Source organism: Poeciliopsis prolifica, unplaced genomic scaffold, assembly GCF_027474105.1.
Source record: "Poeciliopsis prolifica strain line A6 unplaced genomic scaffold, Auburn_PproV2 SCAFFOLD015, whole genome shotgun sequence".
Lineage (NCBI taxonomy): Eukaryota > Metazoa > Chordata > Actinopteri > Cyprinodontiformes > Poeciliidae > Poeciliopsis > Poeciliopsis prolifica.
Window position 1 is genome coordinate 3,150,682 of NW_026562390.1, and position 7,957 is coordinate 3,158,638.

General features: G+C 39.8%; 1 long non-coding RNA gene across 1 annotated transcript; it reads right to left on the reverse strand.

Moving 5' to 3' along the window:
- Window positions 1–6,067: 6,067 nt before the first annotated feature.
- Window positions 6,068–7,565, reverse strand: LOC129366719 (uncharacterized). Its single transcript, XR_008606645.1, has 3 exons — window positions 7,003–7,565; window positions 6,745–6,901; window positions 6,068–6,280 (listed from the first exon to the last, which is right to left on the reverse strand). It is a non-coding gene; the product is annotated as an uncharacterized LOC129366719 (long non-coding RNA).
- Window positions 7,566–7,957: the final 392 nt, after the last annotated feature.

Consider the following 7,957-nt stretch of genomic DNA (forward strand, 5'->3'; position numbering starts at 1 on the left):
CCCTTCCACACCTTTCAGCTCCAACCAAGAATTTGTTGTGTTAGTTTTAGTAGAATAGTAATAATAATAAAGTAATTCTAAAAGCATCCAATAGTTAATGGCTTACTTATTTTCTGTGCTCTTTTGTCGGTAGAAGAAATAAACCGGAGAAAAGGAAAGCAGGACTGCAAACTGCCAGGTCAAGAAGCTGACAGGAGAGCTTGCTCAAAGTAAAACAAAACATTCCATCTCCGGTTTCCTCAAGCAGTTTATGCCTCCGCTTCCATTAACCTCCACGATGACAAGAAGAAAACAAACGGATACTCTCCGCCTCCCTGCGCCCAGTGGCACATGTGCTGCCGAGGTGAGGAACGGATCAGAGGCGACACAGATTAGGAGTCAACAGGGTTTCCTTCATATGGCTGGATGCAGCTGGAGGGCCGATTAGACAAGCCAAGCAAGGGTGAGGAAGGGGTACGGCCGATGCTATCACAGCCTTTCAAACCAACTTCCTTACTGGGAAGTCTGCAGACTACCGTGAAATTGATCAAGCTCCTTGAAAAGATGTTGTAGTATGTGTCAGTGACATGTCGAATGAGGGAAATGAGGATAACAGCTCTGTGAGGATGCCCGTAGGGGATGATGAAAATACGTCTTTGAATGTTGTTTATTCAATTCTGTTATTTGGATTTCACAAGCAAAGTCTGTTATTTCATGTTTAATATGGAGTGTACATGGCTGTCTACTTCAAAGCAACCCGATATGTTAACCCTCTTCACATTTAAGCACACAATTAACCAAAAAGAGAAACGAAAAGCAAAGGCATATTTTACTTTTTTATATTTTGTTTGGTTAAAATTTGAAATTACACCACGATGCCTTTATGCCAAAGCCACCACCACCTCAGGGAAGCACCCAAATGCCAAGTCCAACCACCCTCTCCACATCATATGTCAAAATGTTGGAAGAGGGTACACAAACAAAAAAAAAGTCAGAACTAAAAGTGTTGCAAAATGTGAATGTGTCAGTTTTGGGATTTTTTTTATGGATCACTATGATTCATAAAGCAATGGACACGAAATAGGCTATAAACATCTCTTGTGGCTGTTGTGCAATATACACATATATATTTATATATATGTTGGTGAAGCTTTCCCTGCCAGTATCTTGCACCCTGCTGTGATGTGCTGGACTGTCTCCTTGCACAACCTACACCTTGGGTCTTGTCTGATGTGGTAGATCTGGGCCTCTATTGCTCTGGTGTTTAGGGCCTGTTCCTGGGCGGCCAGGATGAGGGCCTCTGTGCTGTCCTTGAGTCCAGCTTTTTCCAGCCATTGGTAGGATTTACTGATATCAGCCACTTGGGTTATTTGCTGGTGGTACATCCCATGTAGGGGCTTGTCCTCCCATGATGGTATCTCTGGCACCTCAACCTCCGTTCCCTGTTGTCTGAGACATTCACTGAGCACATTGTCTGTTGAGGCTTTGTCCCTGATGTATTTATGGATCTTAGTTGTTTCGTCCTGGACAGTGGTTCTCACACTCACTAGTCCTCTGCCTCCTTCCTTGCGGCTCGTGTACAGTCTCAGGGTGCTGGATTTGGGATGGAACCCTCCATGCATGGTTAGTAGCTTTCTGGTCTTAATATCTGTGGCTTTTATCTCTCCTTTGGCCAGCTAATTATTCCAGCAGGGTATCTGATTACTGGCAGGGCATAGCTGTTTATCGCACGGATTTTGTTCTTGCCATTGAGCTGGCTTCTCAGGACTTGCCTTATTTGTTGGAGGTATTTAGCTGTGGCTCCTTCCATGTGGTCTCATCGAGGTTGCCATTTGCTTCTGGTATACCTAGGTACTTGTAACTGTCCTCTATGTCTGCTATTGTTCCTTGTGGGAGTGAGACTCCTTCTGTGCGGATGACCTCCCCCTTCTTTGTGACCAGCCGACCACACTTCTCTAGTCCGAATGACATCTATCGTTCTTTCATGAAAATTACATTTTAAAGCAAAAGACATGCATAAGATGAATCCCTTCCAGCTAACAAGAGATATGAGTTATGGGACACAGGAATACCATTATTCAGATAATGCTTCAAATAAGTTTTAATTTTATTAAAGCCTCCAATTTAAAAATGTGATTACACAAAATTGTTTTTTTTTGTCACATATCCTTCTGTACATGATTGAAAAACATTTGCATAAACCAGCTTTGCAGGTTAAGTTAGTGGAACAAATTGACATGGAAATCCTTAGTAAGGTACACCTCCTCCTCAAAATCATTCATGTAACCCAATTAAAGGGATAATGAGGCATCACTGAGGTGTCATTTAAGAATACCATTATGTTGGCTTGTTTGCAATGTTTTATCACATTAGCTGAGGCATCGAAAATTGTCTGGAGGATACTGATAACCATGAGGGTTACGGGAGCAACAGCCAGAATATATCCAAGGTTTTGTCTTAATGTAGAAGAAACACATATACATCACTTGAGCAAGAATATCAACACAGGTGGAAATTAGTCTTTAACTTTTCTAATCATTTTCAACTTATCCTCTACTGGTGAATATATAATCAAGAGCAATTTGGAATGAAAATGAAATAAAATCAAAGAACTAAACCTGTATTAGTAAAAGAAAAAAAAACTCCCTATATGTAATAGAAGGTTTCCAAGGTATTACAGTCTGCTCTTAATGCATGTTGATGAATTAAAGAAGTACATGTGTGATTAAATCTGAAATAATGATGAACCTGAACTACTTGAAGAGGCTTTAGAACCTCTTCAAGTAGTTCAGATTCATCATTATTTCAGGTAGCTATTCTAAACAAATTTCTTGAAAGGAAATATTAGCACTTCCAGAGAATGTCACTAGTAATTCAGATTTCATTTACTTTTACAAAAAAAAAAAAAAAAAAAAAATCATGTCTAAGCAATGTAAAGCGGATCCTAAAATGTGTAGGCAATACAGAATCCATTGGCTTACTAAATTCTAAATGCAAACCAGCACAGCAGGGAGAAGTTCTGGACTATCAATGAAAGCGTGAGCTGTCTGAAGCTTCAGTGATGTTCAACTTACCTCAATTATCTTTTACCTCAACCTGCCCCTTGAAATGAAATAACAGCTTAACCCACCTACACATGTTTAGAAAGGATGCAGAAAACTGGGTTTCATCAAGCGAGGATAAAAATGCATACAGCCAAAGACTGTGAAATTGTCACATTGAGTCATCCAATGCAGAAGTTGCAGTGTGTGGCAGCAGGATCTTTGAAGTTTGAGACACAGTTATGCTGTTAGAGTTTCAGCATCGTGGAGTGGGTGGTGGTCTTACCAGTCCTTTGGCTGAAGGCTTAGCATTTACTGAAGAAAACTGACTCATGATATGCTTTTAATTTTTTGGATGACTAATTCACTCCTTCTTAGAATGTATGCACATGTAGTAATGAAACCTCAAATCTTAAAGAAAGACTTAAAAAGAATGAGTTTGTTTTATTATTTCCTGAGAAATGCCTGACCCACTTTTTAACAGCATCAAAACTCATTGTTATAATGTAAATAATCAGAAAGATAATGCCTAGATACAGTTTGGTAAAACTAGCTAAGCATTAGGCAGACGAATAAACTGTTGAGAGGAAGTTATCACACCTAAAATATGTGGTTTGTGATGGCTTATAAGTCTGACATTAAGGTCTGACCTAGTTCAGTTATTTCATGTTTTTTAAAGACCCTTCAAAGAAATTTAAGTCAGCGGGGTAGACAGTTCAGCAGCTTGAGGCTTCTAATTTCAAGAGCAGAGCTCAATCCACAAATCTTTGAGGTCAAAAGACTACAGGTGTCTTTGATTTACAGTTCAATAAATCAAAGACACCTTCAGGAACAGGGTCATGTAATGTCTTACTACAAATCTATAAAAATGAAATGGTACTATAGTACGGAGTATGAACTTTCTTTTCCGATGTTCTGAGGTTCTTAGGGTGTGTTGATTTTACAAGATTAAAGACTTTTTTAATATAAAGGGATGATAGCTTGCAAATTTTCCTTCCCATCACTTTTTTTTGTTCACAATTTCTTCTCATTAGCTCTGTACTACCCTTCTTTGTCATCCACTGTCCTCCATTAAAGATTGGAAAGAAGAAAATTCTTGCGTCACAAAAGCCACAAGTCTCACTTGTACCTCACTAAATGTAACGTAAACGATGCAGCAAACATGCAATATGTATTCTGGTCAGATAAGACCAACATTTACATTTTTGTTCAATATGCAAAACATTTCATGTTGTAAAAAAAGTACCCAGCCAGCACACCTAGGTGGGCCCCATATGGGATATAAGTGGGCAGGCAATATGGGTCCCAAAAGGGTTTGTCCACGGTTTCCATGGTGGCCCCACATGGGTTTGCCCAAGTAGATTTTAATGGGTGCTAACTGGGTTTTCAGTGGGTCCCACATGGTTAACTCACATGAGGCCCATCTGTGGCCCACTAGGGTGCAAGATATTTACGTGGGTCCCAATTGGGTCTGAACTGGGCTAGAATATGGTACCAAGTGGGTTTGTCCACGGTTTCCATGGTGGCCCCACATGGGTTTGCCCAGGTTGATTTCAATGGGTGCTGACTGGGTTTTCAGTGGGTCCACATGGTTAACTCCCCACCCACTAGTGCTGTCAGGAATATTTACCTGGGTCCCAATTCTGAACTGGGCTAGAATATGGGTACCAAGTGGGTTTGTCCACGGTTTCCATGGTGGCCCCACATGGGTTTGCCCAAGTAAATTTTTATGGGTGCTAACTGGGTTTTCAGTGGGGCCCATGTGGTTAACTCACATGAGGCCCATCTGTGGCCCACTAGGGTGCTGTCAGGAATATTTACCTGGGTCCCAATTGGGTCTGAACTGGGCTAGAATATGGGTACCAAGTGGGTTTGTCCACGGTTTCCATGGTGGCCCCACATGGGTTTGCCCAGGTTGATTTCAATGGGTGCTGACTGGGTTTTCAGTGGGTCCCACATGGTTAACTCACATGAGGCCCATCTGTGGCCCACTAGGGTGCTGTCAGGAATATTTACCTGGGTCCCAATTGGGTCTGAACTGGGCTAGAATATGGGTAACAAGTGGGTTTGTCCACGGTTTCCATGGTGGCCCCACATGGGTTTGCCCAAGTAGATTTTAATGGGTGCTGACTGGGTTTTCAGTGGGTCCCACATGGTTAACTCACATGAGGCCCATCTGTGGCCCACTAGGGTGCTGTCAAGAATATTTACGTGGGTCCCTATTGGGTCTGAACTGGGCTAGAATATGGGTAACAAGTGGGTTTGTCCACGGTTTCCATGGTGGCCCCACATGGGTTTGCCCAAGTAAATTTTTTGGGTGCTAACTGGGCTTTCAGTGGGGCCCATGTGGTTAACTTACATGAGGCTCATCTGTGGCCCACTAGGGTGCTGTCAGGAATATTTACCTGGGTCCCAATTGGGTCTGAACTGGGCTAGAATATGGGTAACAAGTGGGTTTGTCCACGGTTTCCATGGTGGCCCCACATGGGTTTGCCCAGGTTGATTTCAATGGGTGCTGACTGGGCTTTCAGCGGGACCCAGATGCCTTAATCCTGTGGAAACAATTCTCATCTAACCTGGATGTGAATTACATTCATAGATATGCAATCTTGATCAACAATCCAAAGTCTAGCTTAAAACGTGTTCAAATAAAAAAAAAAAAAAAAAGAGATGAAAAATTTATTTGCTCAAGGCTTTTATTTAGTAATTTAAAATATTGTCAGGAGTTATTTTTTACCTCACTACAGCAATTATTAGAACTTCATTAATACTCAGGGAATGGTGCCACAAAAAGAAATCTGCAATTATTCACGACATCTTTGAAAATAACAGAAGCTAGTTTACTATAACAAACTTATAAACAGATCTATAAATATATATCTATAGATGCACACAAATAAAGACACCTACATATTTTCCTACAAGTCTATAAATGTATACATCTAAATACTATCTATATAACTTTATACACGTATATTCACATTGATACACACAATGTGAATATACACACCTATATAGATCTTTCACAATATTTTTGTTAAACATTTTTAAAAATAACCTACATGCCATATGCATGCTTAAATTTGAAATCTCTCATACTTTACTGAAACTGTCCATCTTGAAAGACCTCCCCAACCTGAGTTTGAACTGGCAGTCTCTCTAGTCTATTTCCACTTCCACTCGGGCTCCAGTAAACCACTTCGAGAGTCTTTGCTGTATGCTTGTGTGATTCTGTAGATGGATAATTTCTTTTAAGTCCCCTGAAATAACAAGCAAAGGTAGAAATTGTATTAGTGTTTCATTTTAGCACAATGTAACATTCATGAGATTTGCATCTCCCCCTTCATGGGGCAAAAATGCTTGCAGAAATATGCCATAATCAAAAGGACTCTTGAGTCATCATTATTATGTACAGAAACTATATTCTTACTGTAAATTTAAAATATATCCATCTATATAAATCAACTACTAGGTTCTATCGTGGTTTTGTGGTTATTTTAATATTGTTTGAAATGCAAACAATATTACCTTCAAATTTTTAAGTTCTTAACAACAGTGAAAGAATACTGTTCAAATAAAACCAAAAATTGAAGACTCAATTTTTAACCTAAAAACATTACTAAAAATAACAAACAAAAGCATAAAAACCAAAATAAATTAACATATGTTTAAGAAAGAAAAGTGAAAAAAAAAAGTTACTCTGACAATAAAAACTGATATTTACCATACAAAACATCAAAGAGACGCAGGTCCAAGAGCTTGTTTCCAATGTTGGCCAAAAGGTTGAACTGGACTTCCAGTTCATGGGACATGAGGAATCGCACAGCTGGTTGTATTGTGTCATCTAAGGATGCTCCTCCAATTTCTGTAGCCATGGCAACCTTAAGTACAATGACAATAACAGGACAACATTTTGTTTTTGTTCATCAGTTTGTCATTATATCACTCTTATGTGCTTAATTTCACTAACATATTAATCTACCTTTTTCAAATCATTATAAAGTGATCTTCACACGCTGATCCTCTTGAAGCCTGCAAAAATATATATTTTATTAGTGCAATATAACATTTAGACTTTTCAAAAAAATAAAAAAATTAAGGCAAAACAGCCTTTGTATAGATTAACTACTGAAGCCTTATATTGTAAACACTGAACAGTTTTGCAATTATCCTAATTTCTTTGTTAACGTGACAGGACTAAGACAGTAGTATTACTCTTAAGAGAAGTTTAGAAAATCACTATAAATGTAACTAATAAAGCCTAAAACATTGCACATATAAAAAAATTAGAGCTACAATTAAATATAAGTACATTTCACATAACTGCTAGCTAAATATTGCAAAAATATCAAAAAGAATTTCTTCATCTTTCAATATTTGTTTCAGGCTTGGCCACTGATTGACATGATGGGTTTCAATTTACGGACCCACATGCAGTAACCACACGTTGGATAGGGATGAGTGAGTGATTTATTTACAACAGGACAAAATAAAATCTATTTCCCGGACATCAGCGGAAGGGTGAGGACCACTCGACCAGGTTGGCCTGAAACGAGAACTTAGTTATGATGGGCTTAGAATGAGTGATCGGAGGGGAAACAGGAACAGGCTTACTTCGGTGCGGGTCTTTCGAGGCGTGGGTGTGAGATGCCAGGTTCCTGAGAGAGGGTGTGCAGCGGTTCCGAAGGTAAATGCGAGGTGGGAATGGAAGAGAGCTGGAAGCTCGAAGGGTGGAGTGGAGGCAGTGGAATCGGCGGAGCGAGCAGGCAGGTATTCACTGGTGAGTTCTCGAATGAGGCGACAAAACCCCTAGGATCGAACAAACACAGAGACCAGGTGACTTCTAGTAGACACAGAAACGTTCTCAGAAAACTGTTCACAACAGGAGAGGCCAGAGTGACTACCGGTGTATGCAACCATCTAGCATACACCAGTAG